General features: G+C 45.4%; 1 long non-coding RNA gene across 1 annotated transcript; it reads right to left on the bottom strand.

The window, feature by feature from the left end:
- Positions 1–5716: 5716 nt before the first annotated feature.
- On the bottom strand, positions 5717–8359 carry LOC143830339 (uncharacterized). Its single transcript, XR_013228430.1, has 2 exons — positions 8263–8359; positions 5717–6214 (listed from the first exon to the last, which is right to left on the bottom strand). It is a non-coding gene; the product is annotated as an uncharacterized LOC143830339 (long non-coding RNA).
- Positions 8360–17646: the final 9287 nt, after the last annotated feature.

Raw genomic sequence — 17646 nt, 5'->3', positions numbered from 1 at the left:
GAGAGTTTTATGAGGGTTTTTCAAAGACAGAGCTTTCCATACATTTAGCAAAACAATAATTAGTAGATCGCATGCCATGAAGAATGGTGTTTGCATTCATAGACCACATTCAACATTTGACCCTGCAATTTAACCTTTAATAACAGCATCGTTTTGGAAACTAAAGAACCGGCAATTGCTTCGTGGGTCAGTTCCAAAATATGGCAGACACTTAGTTGTACCTATTTGTGTTAATGAAAGGGAAATGTGAGACATTTTCTGTTCCCAAAACAAACCTTGAAAAAAACTTAGCAAGCACTGAAAGAAGTCCCTAGATGGCAGCCTCTCCATGGTTATGAAGACAGATTTCTTAATTTGAGGGAGATACAGTCAGTCTCAGCCAGAACATTTTATGGGAATATGAATTGTTCTTTGTCATTTAACTAGACAGAGATATCTCAGAAGCTCATCCCCTGCCACAAATTCGGTTAGTCTTGAAGGGGCTCCTGGACCCTGGCTCTCCCCTGCTGCTCTAAGCGGCTTAAAATCGCTTTCCCTTCCTCTTCCCATAACAGACACCCTGTGAGGGAGGTGAGGCTGAGAGAGCCCTGATATTACTGAAGAAGAAGAAGAGTTGATTCTTATATACCGCTTTTCTCTATCCGAAGGAGTCTCAAAGTGGCTTACAGTCGTCTTCCCTTTCCTCTCCCCACAACAGACACCCTGTGAGGGAGGTGAGGCTGAGAGAGCCCTGAGATTACTGAAGAAGAAGAAGAGTTCTTTCTTATATGTCAATTTCTGTATTTGAAGGAGTCTCAAAGAGGCTAAAAATTGCCTTCCTTTCCTCTCCCCACAGCAGACATTCTGTGAGGGAGGTGGGGGACAGCACTGTGAGGACAGTTCTATCAGGAGCTGTGTAGACCAGACTTCTTGTCTCGGGAGGTCTGCTGCCTACCTGGTGCACGCATTAAGGATGTGACAGAATGGCTGGACAGGCTCATCAAGCCTACAGATCATTACCCCCTTCCTTCTCATCCATGTAGGAACAAATAACAATGTGCAGCAAAACATGGAACATATGAAAAAGACTTTGTGGATCTGGGGGAAAAGGTAAAGGACCTGGGAGCTCAGGTTGTGTGTTCATCACTCCTTCCTGTTGTCAGGATCAGTGCCTGGTCCTGCCATGGGTTGACCTGGGTTTCCCCATTTGGCTGATTTGCATTTTACCTTTCCTACTGGGGCCTCTTTATAACCCAAGCCCCATATATTATGCTTGCATGCCTGAAATCGAAACTATTCTGCTGTAGCCTGTTATCTCAAAGAATTATTGAATTGTTTGTCTTTTGAACCGGCCAGCCGGGCCTGCCTTTTGTAACCAAAACATCTATCTCGTCCGGAGATGCCCAAGGACGTGTAAGAAGTAACACTTTGGTTTATGGCACCTGGTGACCCTCTCCCCCCACTTCCCTTGGGAACCTTCAAGCTTTGGGCAGGAGAATACTATTGAAAAGGGGTGGCAAGTGTGATTTCAGGCAGAATTGACTTTTCCAGCTTAGGTGTCTGAAGTAACTTCTCAATAAACGCTTTCTTTTAAAGAAGCTTGTTGTGAGTTCTTGCAACGCTTGACACCTGTAAGTGGCCGAGGCAGAGGAAGAGAGAGAAAAATCATGCAAGTAAATGACTGGCTACGTCAATGGTCTCGACGGGAACAATTTGGATTTCTGGATCATGGTCAACGATGTCGGTATGAGGGGTTATTATCAGGAGACGGTGTGCACCTTACAAGGGACGGAAAAAGTATTTTGGGGAGAACCCTGGTGAAGAGGGCTTTAAACTAGACACAAAGGGGGGAGCGAGACGTAAATTCAGAACTTGGTGTGATGGCAAGAACTCAAGATGAGAAGATCTCAAATCTACAGGGAATGTTACATAAGCAGGGAACTACTAGCTTACAAGGAAATTCAAAAACCCAAACCATGAGGCACACAAAGGATGGACTACGATGTCTCTGCAGTAATGCACAGAGTATGAGAAACAAGCAGGAGGAACTAGCAGTCATAATAGAGGAAGGGGGTCGATGATCTAATACGAATCACAGAAACTTGGTAGGATAATACTCATAGAATTCCTTTTGAGATGGGGAGGCAAGGAAGCTTGTAGCCAGATGCGGATGTTGAATTTTCATAGGGCAAATTTTAATAAACTCAGAGACATGATGAGGGTCATACCATGGACAAGAATGCTGGAAGGGAAGGGAGCATGTGAAGGGTGGGCGCTACTCAAACAGGAGCTATTGCATGCTCAATCAATGACTATCCCTGAAAGACGAAAACACCGCAGGAGTTCTAAGAAGCCGATTTGGATGAACAGAGAACTTCAAGAAGAACTAAGAAAGAAAAGGGAAATGTTCAGGAAATGGAGGGAAGAACAGAGCTCTAAAGAAGAGTACCTACAGGTTACTAGGCACTGTAGATTAATCATCAGAAAGGCCAAAGCTGAGAGTGATCTAAGATTGGCCAGGGAAGCCTACCATAAGAAGAAAAGATTTTTCAGTTATATGAGGAGCAAACGTAAAGTAAAGGAGGCAATAGGCCCACTGTTGTGTGCGGATGGACAAATTCTAATGGAGGATGCAGAGAGAGCAGAAAGGCTCAGCGCCTATTTTACATCTGTTTTTTCCCACAGGTCAAAGGGTGTAGGCACATCTAGAGATGGCAGTAGCCAAGAGATAGTGTCTGGGTGGTAGGTTGACATGGAAAGAGAGGTTGTTGAAAGGCATTTAGCTGCACTGGATGAGTTCAAAATCCCTGGGCTGGATGAAATGCACCCGAACGTGCTCAAAGAACTTTCCAGAGAACTTGCACAACCCTTGTCCATCATCTTTGGGATCTCTTTAAGGACTGGAGATGTCCTGGAGGACTGGAAGAGAGCAAACGTTATTCGATCTTAAAAAAAGGGAGGAAGAATGACCCAGGAAACTACAGACCAGTGAGTCTGACCTCTGTTGTGGGTAAGATAATGGAGCAGATATTAAAGGGAGTGATCTGCAAACACCTGGAGGACAATTTGGTGATCCAAGGAAGTCAGTATGGATTTGTCTCCAACAGGTCCTGTCAGACCAACCTGGTTTCCTTTTTTGACCAAGTGACAGGTTTGCTGGATCATGGAAATTCAGTTGATGTTATTTACTTGAATTTTAGTAAAGCTTTTGATAAGGTTCCCCATGATGTTCTGATAGATAAATTGAAGGACTGCAACCTGGATTTTAAGATAGTTAGGTGGATAGGGAATTGGTTAGAGAACCGCACTCAAAGAGTTGTTGTCAATGGTGTTTCATCAGACTTGAGGGAGGTCTGTAGCGGGGTACGTCAGGGCTCTGTGCTCGGTCCGGTACTTTTTACGCAGTAATGGGTTTAGACTACAATGATATAGGCTAGATATCAGGGGGAAAATTTCACAGTCAGAGTAGTTCAGCAGTGGAATAGGCTGCCTAAGGAGGTGGTGAGCTCCCCCTCACTGGCAGTCTTCAAGCAAAGGCTGGATACACACTTTTCTTGGATGCTTTAGGATGCTTAGGGCTGATCCTGCGTAGAGCAGGGGGTTGGCCTAGATGGCCTGTATGGCCCCTTCCAACTCTATGATTCTATGATTCTATGATTCTATGATTCTATGATTCTATGAATACTCACAATTGGAATATTAAGAGGCGTACAATCCATTTAGAAGGGTTAGACAAGAAAAGAAGGGGGAAGGTGTAGCAATATATGTTAGGAATGTTTATCCTTGTGAAGAAATACAAGTTCCCGAGCATGAAAGTTCAGTTGAGTGTATTTGGGTAAATATAAATGGAGTAGGAAATGAGAGTGGTATTATTGTGGGTGTCTGCTATAGACCACCAAGCCAGTCAGAGGACTTGAATGAGATACTGCTAGACTAAATTACACAATTTAAAAAAAAAGGGGGGGGGGAGCAGTGGTCATGGGTGACTTCAATTACCTAGATATCTGTTGGAAGAGGAGCTGGGAGAACATTGACACAGGAGCTGACTCAGGAGTTGACTGCTAGCTCCGCCCTCTACTGAGTAGGCCTTTGTGCTATAAAAGGCTCTTGCTTGCCAGAGAAAGGCTGTACTTTGGAGGAGATGGGAGAACATTGACTCAGGAATTGACTCAGAAGCTAAATGCTAGCTTCGCCCTCTGCTGAGTAGGACTTTGTGTCACACAATGGCCAAAGCTCAGGAGTCATCAGGAGGTCCACCAGCAAGGCCATAAAGCCAGAAGCCCTGCCTCTCTTGTCCTCACTCCCCAATCACCAAGAATACAGAGAATCATTGACCCAGGCATAAGAACACAAGAGAAGCCATGTTAGATCAGGCCAATGACCCATCAAGTCCAACAATCTTTGTCACACAGTGGCCACATCTCAAGTGTTTATCAGGAGGTCCACCAGTGGGGCCAGAATTTCAAATGTCCTCCCACTGTTGCCATCAAGCACCAAGAAGGCAGAGTTTCAATCCCCTGGACAGAGTGCCCTGGACTGGCCCCTGGGCTTTAACCACTGTGTGACACAGAGTGTTGGACTGGATGGGCCATTGGCCTGATCCAACATGGCTTCTCTGTTGTTCTCCCGAGCATGAAAGTTCAGTTGAGTGTATTTGGGTATATATAAATGGAGTAGGAAATGAGAGTGGTATTATTGTGGGTGTCTGCTATAGACCACCAAGCCAGTCAGAGGACTTGAATGAGATACTGCTAGACCAAATTACACAATTTAAAAAAGGGGGGGAGCAGTGGTCATGGGTGACTTCAATTATCCAGATATCTGTTGGAAGAGGAGCTGGGAGAACATTTACTCAGGAGCTGACTCATGAGCTGACTGCTGGCTTTGCCCTCTACTGAGTAGGACTTTGTGTCACACAATGGCCAAAGCTCAGCAGTCATCAGGAGGTCCACCAGCAAGGCGATAAAGCCAGAAGCCCTGCCTCTCTTGTCCTCACTCCCCAATCACCAAGAATACAGAGAATCATTCACCCAGGCATAAGAACACAAGAGAAGCCATGTTAGATCAGGCCAATGACCCATCAAGTCCAACAGTCTTTGTCACACAGTGGCCACATCCCAAGTGTTTATCAGGAGGTCCACCAGTGGGGCCAGGATATCAGAAGTCCTCCCACTGTTGCCATCAAGCACCAAGAAGGCAGAGTTTCAATGCCCTGGACAGAGTGTCAATGCCCTCAATACCTAATAGCCACTCATGAACCTCTGCTCCGAAGAACAACAGAGAAGCCATGTTGGATCAGGCCAATGGCCCATCCAGTCCAACACTCTGTGTCACACAGTGGTTAAAGCCCAGGGGCCAGTGAGAGGTCTACTAGCAGGGACACCCTAAAAATAAACCTGGAGTTTTAAATACAGGCAACCCAGTTCAAGCTGCTGATGAAATGGGTTTTTTTCCCATGAAGCAAACTGGTAGATCATGGCATGGGTAATCTGTAGAAATCCACATCTGCCATTATCTGTGGGACCTGTTTGTGGCCAGGCGTAGCATGCAGGAATAAAGCTAAGGCCCTATATATTGGTTACCAACTTCAGGATACTTCTGAGAATAGCCGTGCCAAACTCAAAGGATATCAGAAAGTCCTGGCTCAGAAAAATGGCAGAAACCTCACCGCCACCCGCTGTCTGTGAGCAGCGTGAAAACGTAGCAGATTCAACCGGAGACAAAACATCAGCAGCCATTTTGTTCTATGAGGTATGCTTTTTATTGCAGGTCAAGAAGGGAAAGGGGTAACAAGGGACATGGCAGAGGGCAATATGGGATAGCATGAAAACCCAATGCAAATATAGGAAAATTGAAATAACAGCAGGGAATAAATGAGGAAACCAGAATACGGAATAGCGGAGGGAAGACGTCGAGATTCCTGTCTCAAGCATTCATCTCGGACATCCAGGACTTTCCGTGCTTGCAGCTTCTGAGTTGGGGAACGCTTTAGTAACCCCAGCCCCAGCCGCCATAGCAAGGGCTACAACATGATGAGTAGCCACAGCGGTTGCCCCAGCCGCAACCGTCCCAACCACCGTAGCCCCAACCACCGAAACCGCCGCAGCCGCCCCAGCCGCAGCCTTGTCTACCCCATCCGCCAAAGCTGCAGGGGCTACAGCAGGAAGAGTAGCCACAATTGCCTCCGTAGCCGTATGACATGGTTAAGTGTCGGTCGTGGATCTGCGATGACGCACTGGAAAACAAAGGAAAGCTGATTGGGTGAAGGGGAACAGAGAAAGATCAAGACCTATACATAGAACCACTTTATACTGGTCCAGATCATTGGTTCATCAAGGTCACTATTGTCTATATCAGCCTTTCTCTACCTTTTTATGGTTGAGAAAACCTCAAAACGTATGTATATATATATAAAACATTAACTCCTACCCATTACAGACGGGCAGAGGATCCCCAAGGTCTCAGACAGAGGTTTTCTCCATCAACTCCTACCTGGTTCATTCAGCTGGAGATGACAGGGATTGAACCTTGGACCTTTTGCATGTCAAGCTGAGGCTGTGCACTGAACTATGGCCCCTCTCCATGGCTCTCTGGGGTCTCAGGTGGAGGTCTTTCCTAACACCTCCTGCCTGGTTCTTTCAACTGGAGATGCCAGGGATTGAACCTGGGACCTTCTGCATGTCAATCAGAGGCTCTGCCACTGAGGTATGGCCTCTCTCCATGGCTCTCAGGGGTTTCAGGTAGAGGTCTTTCCTAACACCTCCTGCCTGGTTCTTTCAATTGAAGACACTGAGGACTGAACCTGGGACCATCTGCATGAGATTTATGTCATGCACCTGTAAGACTGACAAAGTTTTATTCAAGTTATAAGCTTCCATGTGCACTACCACTTCCTCAGAGGCAAGGAAATGGGACTGACCATTCCATGTTTACAATGGATTGCAACATCCACAAGATGTCACTGGCGGACCTCTGAAGGATCTTCTCCTCCCCTGAGGGATCTTCTCACAACCCTTTAAAGAAAATCCCAGCAGGTCTTTAAGGACCAGTTTAGCTTTTCATCTTTATATACATAACTAGAGACGATCACGGGTAACTTCCCATTAATTCTGTTTTATGAGGAGGCCGAGTTCAGGTCGTGAAGTGAAATAAGACCATCCTCGACAGCCATTGGCAAACCTTATGGTTCTCCAGTTAACGAGAGATATTTTGGAGCAGGGATGACAGAGATGGACAGGTCCAAAAGCCTCACAAAGAGGCCTTCTTCCAAAAAGGCTGTTAGCAGAATGGAACGGTTGTAAGAAAAAGTGACAAGGATGATCAGAGACCTTGTCAGATGAAGGACAATTTCCCTCTTGAAACCTCATAACCTGAACATTTTGTTGGTGTCCAAGGTATGAGTGGGCACAAATCTAGGTTTTATGCTATAGATCAGTATGACTACCCTCTACGTTAATTGATTAATTAATTTCCATGCCACCCCTCCCAGGATTACCGATCTGGGGCATTTTGCATCGTTTAAAAATAGGACAATAATCCATAAGCTAAAACAGTTAAAATTACATCAAGCCCACAATGGCTAAAAGTCATGCATCCCTCCCCCCACCCCCCAGGAATGGGTTGTTTTTAGGGAGGGTCCATTTAGACGATTTCTTTTATGGACCCAAACCAAAGACTGGTGTAAGACTCCATTTTGTAGGCCCTTCAGAACGGAGAGAGTTCCTGTAGGGCTCACAGCTACTCTGGGAGTTCGTTTCACCAGGGATGTGAGCAGGACTCTGAAATGACTGAGTTTGTGGCTGACACCCTCCCAAAATGGCCAGTGATGGACCTGGAGGAGGAAGAAAGGCTGAAGAATGTTCCAGAGCTTTCTCAATGTTAATAAATACTAAGAAACACTACCCTATCTAATCCCCCTTAAAAATCCATCTATTCCTTCGGCCATCACTACATTCATCGATGTATTTCTCGATTCGTCTTCTGGGATCTCTGCTAAAATAAAAGGGAAGGGAAGTGGTCTTCTTGGGAGCTTGGGTTTGGGAGCTTCCTAGCAAAATTTTGTAGGATCTTACTTGACATAGGATCGTTGGTGAGATGCACCCTTAGTCTGGTCCACCAAGACAGTTTAGGTATTCTTGGCATTACCCTTCAAAAGTCTCAGTCTTTCCATGGAAAATGTTAACCAACACATTAAAAAATGCATATGCACCTGCCATTAGCTCTAGCTCTAACAGCAGACTTCCCATTTTTTCCAAAGAAGAACTCTAAATGAGACGAGCTTACCTGTAACTCCAAGGAGCAGAAGGTCAGAAGAAGTGGATAGAGTACACCGAAGACTTGAGTCCTTTTATACAGCTTCTCGGGCTGCCCCGTCAGAATGGGGGCAGTTAGTAACTGTGGTTGTTAGTAACTCATTCATACTTCTTGTATGCATCATAAGTCAAATGGAATCATGGGACACCCCTCTTGTTTTGGAACAACAGCTCTTAAATGTAGGACATCACCACTCACTCCTCATGGTTCTGGCTACTTCAGATCTTTATGGGTCAACTTACTTCCCCTGTAATCCACTTAGTCCATGGGACTCCCATCAGGAATGAATGTGGTCACACTGGTTTCTGACCATTTAAAAACTTCTTTATCATCGCCCAGTTAGACAAATATGTTTGGGCCAGGCACGTGCTGGGCAACTCCAGTACCTGGCATAAACTCTGGCATCAAGAATATCTGCCTATACTTCCTTTTCATTGTTGATGGGTTTGATTGAAGGGAACCACAGCGATAAATCATAAATCAGAACAGCAATGGCAAATTGCCATATCTTGCTGTCTTGCAAACTCAAAGGCCATGCCCCCTGATGTCACCAGACGTGGCGTCATCATGCCCAACCCTGTGCCCCATGCCCCGGAAGTGCCACCATATCACCATAACCATGCCCCCCTGACATTACCAGAAGTGTCATCATCATGCCATACCCATGCGCCCCCTGACCCAGAAGTGCCACCATTATGCCACACATCCCTGATGTCACTGGAAGCTGCGTCTCCATGCCCTCTAGCCTCTGGCATCTGGCATCCGGCCCCTTCCCCCTGCCCCAGAAGTGCTGCCATTATGCCACATAAACCCCCCTCCCTGGAAGTGATGGTGTCATGCCCCCACCTTCTGCCCCCTTTGCCCCTAGAAACAATTTCCACAGACCATGATTCCACCGGAAACGCAGCCATCTTTTTACACCCCTCGTGACAGCGCTGGAAGTGACGTGCAAAATAGACCAACCTTTCCTACTGTGTCACAACCAATGGGAATGACCAGGTACAGCCATGTGTTCCCTCTAGCAACACACCCTGTCACCTCTGATCAATAGCAAAGAGGCTGGGACAGCCCCCCAAGGAAGTGATTTTAGGAAAGAAGCCACTTGTGCTAGCAGACACTCACCATGGCTCTTGCTGAAAATATACACACCATGGCTCTTGCTGAAAACATGGAGACTCCTAGCAGGCCCCAGATGCTCACTACGGAAGCACCGAGGGTCAAGCCTGATTGGTGCCGGATATTTAACTGTCCACCTTCAGAAAGCCATCCTGTTTCCGGCCATCCTGCAAATGAGACAGACTTGAACATGGAGACTCCTAGCAGACCCCTGATCCTCACCACCCCACCACCGGCGTTGAGGCCAAAAAGGCAATATATAAGTGATAGTGAGGATGAGGAAGAACTTGTTCCTGCAAAGCTCCATTTTCCATCACCAGTTGTTGACCACGAGACTCAAAGCTGCATGGATTTTGGCAAAGCAGACATGTTGTCTGGAAGTGAGGAAATGTGGCAGAAGCTGCTGGATGATTATCCAGATACACAACCATTGATTTCAGCAGAGGATTCCTCAGCACAGGTAAATTCAAAAATGGACACTAGAGGTGGAAGTGGGCGGGATGGTGGGGGAAGAAACCCAAAGGAACAGTTTAGAACTTTTAAAGTAAATATTCTCTTTATTTTTCTAGGCCCCCACCATCAGAATTTCCTTAATCAAGTTCCGCAAAACCAGCACATGGCTTGTTTGGGGGAGATATTTCTGATTCACAAATGATGTCTTTAACAGAGAACTCTCTAGAACAGGTAATTTTGGAGAGAAAAAAGTCATTTAAAAAGTCTGTGGGGGGTGAGGGGAGGGGATATGCCTAGTATTTACCAAGCAGGAAAAAATTTAAAATGTGTTTGAAATCCTTTTTAACAGGAACAGCCGCCAACTACCACATTGCCTATCTGTATGAGGCCCAGCAAGAGAATTGGCGCTATGAGGGAAGCTCTAAAAATGGATATTGATGAGGTTTTGGACTTTATCCCCCCAAAGAGACATAAGTCCACCATATGGAGTCTTGTGAGGGCCTCTATCTATGTTATTTTAAAACAGTGGTCCCCAACCTTTTTATCACCGGGAACCGGTCAACACTTGAAAATTTTACTGAGGCCTTGGGGAGGGGTAGTCTTTTGCTGAGGGCCACCACTGCCAGAACCCCTGCTCCACTTGCTTTCCCGCCAGAGCCCCTGACTTCCTGCTGTCCGCTGGGGGGGCGCTGCCAGCAGCAGCTGTGCAATGACATGCCGAGGGGGAGTCCTTACCATGGCAGCTGCTGGAGAGCACCAATGGCAGAATGGCAGGGCAGCTCCCGAGGCAACAGCAGGGGAGGAGGACGAGGAGGCGCTGTGGCCCGGTATGGACTGATCTATGGCCCAGTACCGGTCCAGTTACTGGGGGTTGGGGACCAGTGTTTTAAAACATTGTATTGGAGACTCAAGAAAAGCCCTTGAAAGAATTTTGGGGAAAAAACTGATTAGAGAAGGTTACAGTTTGCTAAAATTATATTAAGGATAAACACTACAAGAGTTTTGTAACTCAAAATAAAACAGTGCGACACTGTTTTAATTCATGAGAAAGACATTACATCTTCTTTTACTGACTGTAAATAAATCTGTAAATAAAGAAACCATTTTGTTTAAAACACAGGCCTGTTTTTCTTGCCTGGGCATGCCCCAGTGGAAAGAGGGGGTGGTGGTGTAACTTTTACCATAGCTTTTCAATTTGCAAGGGAAGTTAGTAAAATCCTGTTTACCCCAATTGGGGGGGGGGCTCTTATGCAAACAACAGAGTATTGGAGGGAGGCAGGGATACCCAAAAATTATATAAGCCCCATTTACAGCAATAATAATTATAAATATAAATGCTTACCAAAATCCAAATGCAAGCCATGCGGTACTTGGAACACATTGCTGGAGTAAGTGGGGATGTTGAGTGAAGAGTGGGTAAATGGTAACTTGTGCTTTGGTATAAGTCTTTTGGGTGTTATGGAAGAAAAACTGGTCAACATTCCAGAATTAGCCCAAAGTGCCCGCCAGTTGTATAGAGATCTTCGTTTTCCTGATGAACAGAAAATATTACTCTCTGATGTGACTGCATTTGAAAGTCATTTAAATGTGAATATAGGTGTTGTGCTACATAGCTGAAAAGGCTGGGAAATTTTTAGATCATGCCCCCTGCATACCCCCAAACATACTTCCTGCTGCTATATGATGATCACTATTATGGGGTGCAAAATATTAAGGGTTTTGGGGGCAGAGATATTATTGTGCTGTCTGTGGCAATGCTTATAGCCACTCACACAGCTGTAAGTATAGATGTCACTTGTGTTTGGACCCCCGATGCAGTCAGCAGCAGCAGCTGCAGCAGGACCAGCAGGAGGAAATGTGCCCTAATTGTAAAGTATATTGCAAATCCAGAGTCTACTTAGAAAGGCACATGCCTTTGTCAAACATACGTAAAACTAAAATCTATTGCAAATCTTGCCTAGCCTATGCCCCAAAGAAACATGTCTGCAGAGTTCGTTGTTGTAAACAATGTAAGGATGTTGTTGGAGATATAAACAGGCACTACTGCTTCATGCCCCCTATCAAGCATTCTGAAATAACAGAGAAATACAAATTTTATGATTTTGAATGTATGCAAGAAACCCACATACACATAACAAATTATATTTATGCATAGGTCTAGAGGAGTGTGATACCTGGGAATTCAAAGGAACTGACTGCGTTTCTGATTTTATTAAAAAGGTTCATTACCAAACAATTCAGGGGTTATACTTTTCTAGTCCACAATACAAAAGGTTATGACAATCTGTTACCTCTTAATAAAACAGTAAGGGGTGTTGGGGTGGGCTGTGTCCATGATCAAAACTCCCGGATTGGCTCCTTGCCCCAGACTGACAAGTGGAGGAGCCAACTGGAAGGCACTTTGTGCTTTCCGATTGGGCCCTCACCAGAACAGACCAGAGTTCCAGGGCAATCTGGAGAAATGGCTGCCAGTCTACTCCTGACCACCACAGGGAGAGGAGGTCAGCAGGGCTGCCAAGGGGGATGAGAACAGAGGCTGCACCAGTCCTTTTCGCCCCAAGGCTGTCCTAACTGTCCAACTGCAAATTGCCTCAGAACCTTGACAGAGCTGGCAGGAGGCTGGAGAGTGTGCTCCCCCCTTCAGGCCTGCTGTGAAGGAGCCTCTGACAAACAGTGAAGTCAAATGGGCCTTAGGAAGTCTGAGCAACAATAAAGCTAGTGGTGGTGACAGCATTCAGGCTATTCAAAATCTTAAAAGACAATGCAGTAAAAATGCTACACTCAATATGCCATCAAATTTGGAAAACTCAACAATGGCCACAGGATTGGAAAAGTTCAGTTTACATTCCAATCCCAAAGAAGGGTAATGCCAAAGAATGTTCAAACTACCGCACTATTGCACTCATTTCTCATGCTTCAGAATGATCCTAGGACAGAATGATCCTAGGACAGGATCTCCAGCATAATCTTTTAACTGGTACACAGGTCTGTGGCCTCTAGGGATTCCACTATGAATATTTCACCCGTGTAACTCTGCTCATATCCCTTTGCAAAAAGTCCTTTGCTTTTAGACACTCGAACATGGTCCCATTTTTAAAAGAAAGGCCATTACATCCACAGGGCGGGCCCTGATTGTCCTGTGAATACTGTGGTTGTAACTTTGTATGAGTATGACAGCACATCAATGTATCTGAACGTATTGTTGGCAGTAAAATATTGCCACATTTTTATTTTAAAGGTCCGACTGAAGCGTTCTACAATGGCAGCTTTGACTTCATTATGGGTGAAAAAGTGGTGAACTCCATGCTGCTTTAGCAACCTGCTTACAGCCTGGTTTAAAAACTCTTTCCCTCTATCTGTCTGGAGCTTGTCAGGAATTCAATTATTCTTCTTAGATATATCCTTAAAAGCTTTGGCAACCTGCTCCCCTGTCTTGTCTTTTAAGGAAATGCCCCATGCAAATTTTGATAGTATGTCAACCACTGTTAAAATGTACTTATAGCCATCATTATATTTAGAAAACTGTTGCATGTCCACTAAATCAGCCAGCCACTGTGCATCCAGGCCAGAAACTATGGTCTTGTTTCTCTTAAAGCAGACCCTGGCCTGCTTATGCAAAGTGTAAGCATCTTGCTCTGAAATCCAGGTAGTAACATTTTTTCAAGTAAGTGTTTTGCAATGCATTTTGGCTTCCTGGAATAGTGGGCTCACGCCACCAAAGCTCCCTACTTCTCCAGGTGCATAATATATATGCCTTAAGACTCCCTCTTCGTCATGCATCTCCATCATTGTCCCCTCTTAGCAACAGAATGACCACACAAGGTTAAAAAGCAAACACTTTTATTGTAAAAAAATATATCTTCCTCTTCCATTTCCCCTTTTTTGTCTTTTTTTGTCTTTTTCTTCTTTTTCTTCTCACATGGGGTCACACTGGTACAAAAACAAGATGTCCAAGAGAGGTTCACATTAACAGGGTTACTAATGTGCAGATAGCCAAAAGCCTGGATAAAGTGCACATCAAGCTGTCCAAACAAAAGAATAAACAACTGGTAAGTGTAATAGAACTCCTCAATGGACTCTCTGGTTTCATTATACACCCACAAACAAAAACACTTTTTTTACCTGTTTATCAGGGCATTGAATGCTTTGTCCATGGATTCATTTCCATGGATTCATTAAAAGCCTCATCATTTTCTGTGTCCTTTTGAGTGAATGCTTTGTCTTCCATTTCCATGGACATTTTCTGTGTCCTTTCGAGTTTCCTCATCTTCAGATTCCTGCACAGGATTCCAGTGCATGCAACACAGAGGATTGGGTATCCACAAGTCCGCCTCATCTGCAAGATGGCCTGTAACATGATGGGTTCCCCAAGATGGTAGTATTGTACTTTCTATGTTTGCAAGGCCATTTACTTCTGCAGTTGTAGGGCATTTGGCCATCTCATCCAGTAAACACCTCAGCCACTGAGGGGCCAGTAAACAAAATGAGTGGGAACATCCCCATCAAAGCTACCTGTAGTTGCTTTAGGGAGGCTAAATGCCAGACACCTCATGGCAGCATTAGGTGTCAGCATGGGTGGTAGGGTGGCAAGTATTAGGGGCCTGCTAGGAGTTTCCATGTTTTCTGCAAGAGCCATGGTGAGTGTCTGCTAGCACAAGTGGCTTCTTTCCTAAAATCAGTTCTTTAGGGGGCTGTCCCAGTCTCTTTTCTATTGGTCAGAGCCGACAGTGCGCTTTGCTAGAGGGAACACATGGCCGTACCTGGTCATTCCCATTGGCTGTGATGCAGTAGGGAGGGTTGGCCTATGCTGCATGTCACTTCCAATGCTGTCACAAGGGGTGTAAAAATATGGCTGCGTTTCCGGTGAGAGCATGGTCTGTGGAAATGGTTTCCAGGGGCAAACGGGGCAGAAGGTGGGGGCATGACACCATCACTTCCAGGGAGGGGGTGGATGTGGCATAATGGCAGCACTTCCGGGGCAGGGGGCAGGGGACATGGGACAGAGGGCAAGATGATGCTACTTCCAGTGTTGTCGGGGGTGTATGGCATAATGGTGGCATATCCAGGTCAGGGGATGCATGGGTGTGGCATGATGATGACACTTTCAGACATCAAGGTGACATGGCGGCACTTCCAGGGCATGGGGCACAGCGTGGAGCATTATGACGCCACTTCCAGTGACGTCAGGGGACGTGGTTATGCAAATAATTTAATGAGTATGAAAGGTGGTGGGCGTGGTTAAGACCGCCTAACTGGCAGTCTTCAAGCAATCGTTGGATACACAGAATTCTTGGATGCTTTAGGATGCTTTGGGCTGATCCTGCGTTGAGAAGGGGGTTGGACTAGATGGCCTGTATGGCCCCTTCCAACTCTATGATTCTGTGATTTTGAGATTATAATATGTGTACCCCTTTACTACTCATGATTGTATGTAAATTGGGTGCTTTCCCAGGATTTCTCAGTTCAGTTCTGCCTGTTTGCCCACCATGGTGATCTCGCTCTTTTCCAATGCTCCAGATAGATGAATGCTCTATCTCAATCTACCCTGCAAGGCTGTTTTGTGGATGGCGCCCCCCCCCCAAACTGCTTGCCCTGCCGCAACCCCCGTGAAAGGGTCTTTTGACTCCCAAACAGATCCCAACTCCGAGGCTGAGAATCACTGTGCTAATGGGTTTGATTAAACATATTTGAAGACACACAACAATAATTCATTGACTAGAGTTGATTTATTTAACACATGGAGCACGTAGTGTAGCCAGTAGATCTGAGGACTGTCTAGCATCCAGGCAAGAGATGTTTGGAGGTGGTTCACCATCGCCTGTCTCTGTGTCATGACCCCTGGTGCCCCTTGGAGGGGCTCCATCCAAATCTGTAGTGGTCTCCCATTCAATATTAGCCAAGGTAGAACCTGGTTAGCTTCCAAGACCTTTCGGTATACAGCTAGCCTGGGTTTTCCAGATCAGGGCATTGACTAGAAATATAGACAGTGTGAGACATCAATTGAGGGATTTATACACAGTGTCTTCCCTATCAAAGCCATATTGGTGTCACAGTTCCCTCAGAGCTCTCAGCCCCACCTACCTCAAATAATAATAATAATAATAATAATAATAATAATAATAATAATAATAATAATAATAATGGGTGATTGTTATGGGGAGAGGAAGGGAAGGTGATTGGAAGCCAAATATTCTTCTTCCTCCTCTATTTTCATTTTATTTAAACCTGTTAAATTTGCAAAGAGAAGTGTCAGCCAGCTCAAAAGAACAAAATAGGCATTTTTTTGCTCCAAAAGGTATTCCCACAGAAAAGCCCATTCATTTAGTAAAGTGAAAGCAACTCAGGATTTGACACCTGAATTGCAGAATATTCCTCAAGACCTTATGACTCCCTTTCAGACACTACACAGACCTCCTTAAGATAAAAATCCCAAGAGCCCAGAGTAGGGTGAGAATAAATAGCCACAGCATGGAAGATACTGAGAGACCCCTCAGAGGACGGGGTTCCGCTGCTAATGGCATTGGTGCCAATAAGGCAGCATGGCACTAAGAAGAAGAAGAAGAAGAAGAAGAAGAAGAAGAAGAAGAAGAAGAAGAAGAAGAAGAAGAAGAGTTGGTTCTTATATGCCACTTTTCCCTACCCGAAGGAGGCTCAAAGCGGCTTCCAGTCGCCTTCCCATTCCACTCCCCACAACAGACACCCTGTGGGGTGGGTGAGGCTGAGAGAGCACTGATATCACTGCTCGGTCAGAAAAGTTTTATCAGTGCCATGGCTTGCCAGAATAGAAGTCCTCTCTCCTAACCACTACACCAAACTGGCTCCCACAGGCACATGTCCCCCTGCCAATGGCACACCCAACACATAAAGAAAATGCCCAGGGCTAAATCCCAGATAAACTGGGACATTCTTGGTAAAGTAGGGCCATTAGAGCATACCCCTATCTCCCCACCCCATTTCAAAGCTGTACATCACACCTTAATGAGGAATTCACATGATTTACTAACTGCTCTAACAAAAAAACTGAGGCTGCTCTACAAAAATAAACCACCCTATGATAATTCAAGGCACAGCCATTGACCTAACAATTGCGCTGCAAACAAATAAAGAGTTAATGATTGTTTGGGTTGGTGTTTGGAAGCCTAAATAAAGTCACGAGGAATTGGCATCCCTTGCCTATTGGCGCGCACCCTCTCAGACACATAGAGAACATGTACGGTGCTTGACCCACGTAGCTTTGCTTCCACTCTCTTCTACCCGATAAAATATGCTAGCATCATACGTACTGCATTTCATAGAATCCTAGAGTTGGAAGAGGACAGAGGAGCCACCTAGTCCATCCCCGGATCAAGGCAGGATCAGCCTGATGAGCACCTGTCCAGCCACTGCTTAAAGACAGTCAGTGAGGGGGAGCTCCACATCTCCTTATAAATCTATAATCCTCTGGACTTATATAAGACTACAGGGATCTATGTCAATGACTCTTGTCCCTATCGGGTCTATGTCAATGACTCTTGTCCCTATCTCTGCGTGTGTTGCTCTGCTGCTATGTAGATCCTCTCAATAAAGACTGTTTGTTGGACTTTCGTCTGAGAGAGGGTCTCTTCTGTGCACCAGAATCCTTGGTTTGTGACAGCTCATTATACGTGTAGTTTAAACCCAATATCAATGGTATAGGATGCCTAAGGACGTGGTGAGCTCCCCCTCACTGGCAGTTTTCAAGCAAAGGTTGGATACATACTTTTCTTGGATGCTTTAGGATGCTTAGGGCTGATCCTGCGTTGAGCA

The sequence above is a fragment of the Paroedura picta genome, chromosome 1 (assembly GCF_049243985.1).
Source record: "Paroedura picta isolate Pp20150507F chromosome 1, Ppicta_v3.0, whole genome shotgun sequence".
NCBI lineage: Eukaryota > Metazoa > Chordata > Lepidosauria > Squamata > Gekkonidae > Paroedura > Paroedura picta.
Note: the sequence above shows the minus strand (reverse complement) of the source record. Positions and strands in the feature narration are given on the sequence as shown.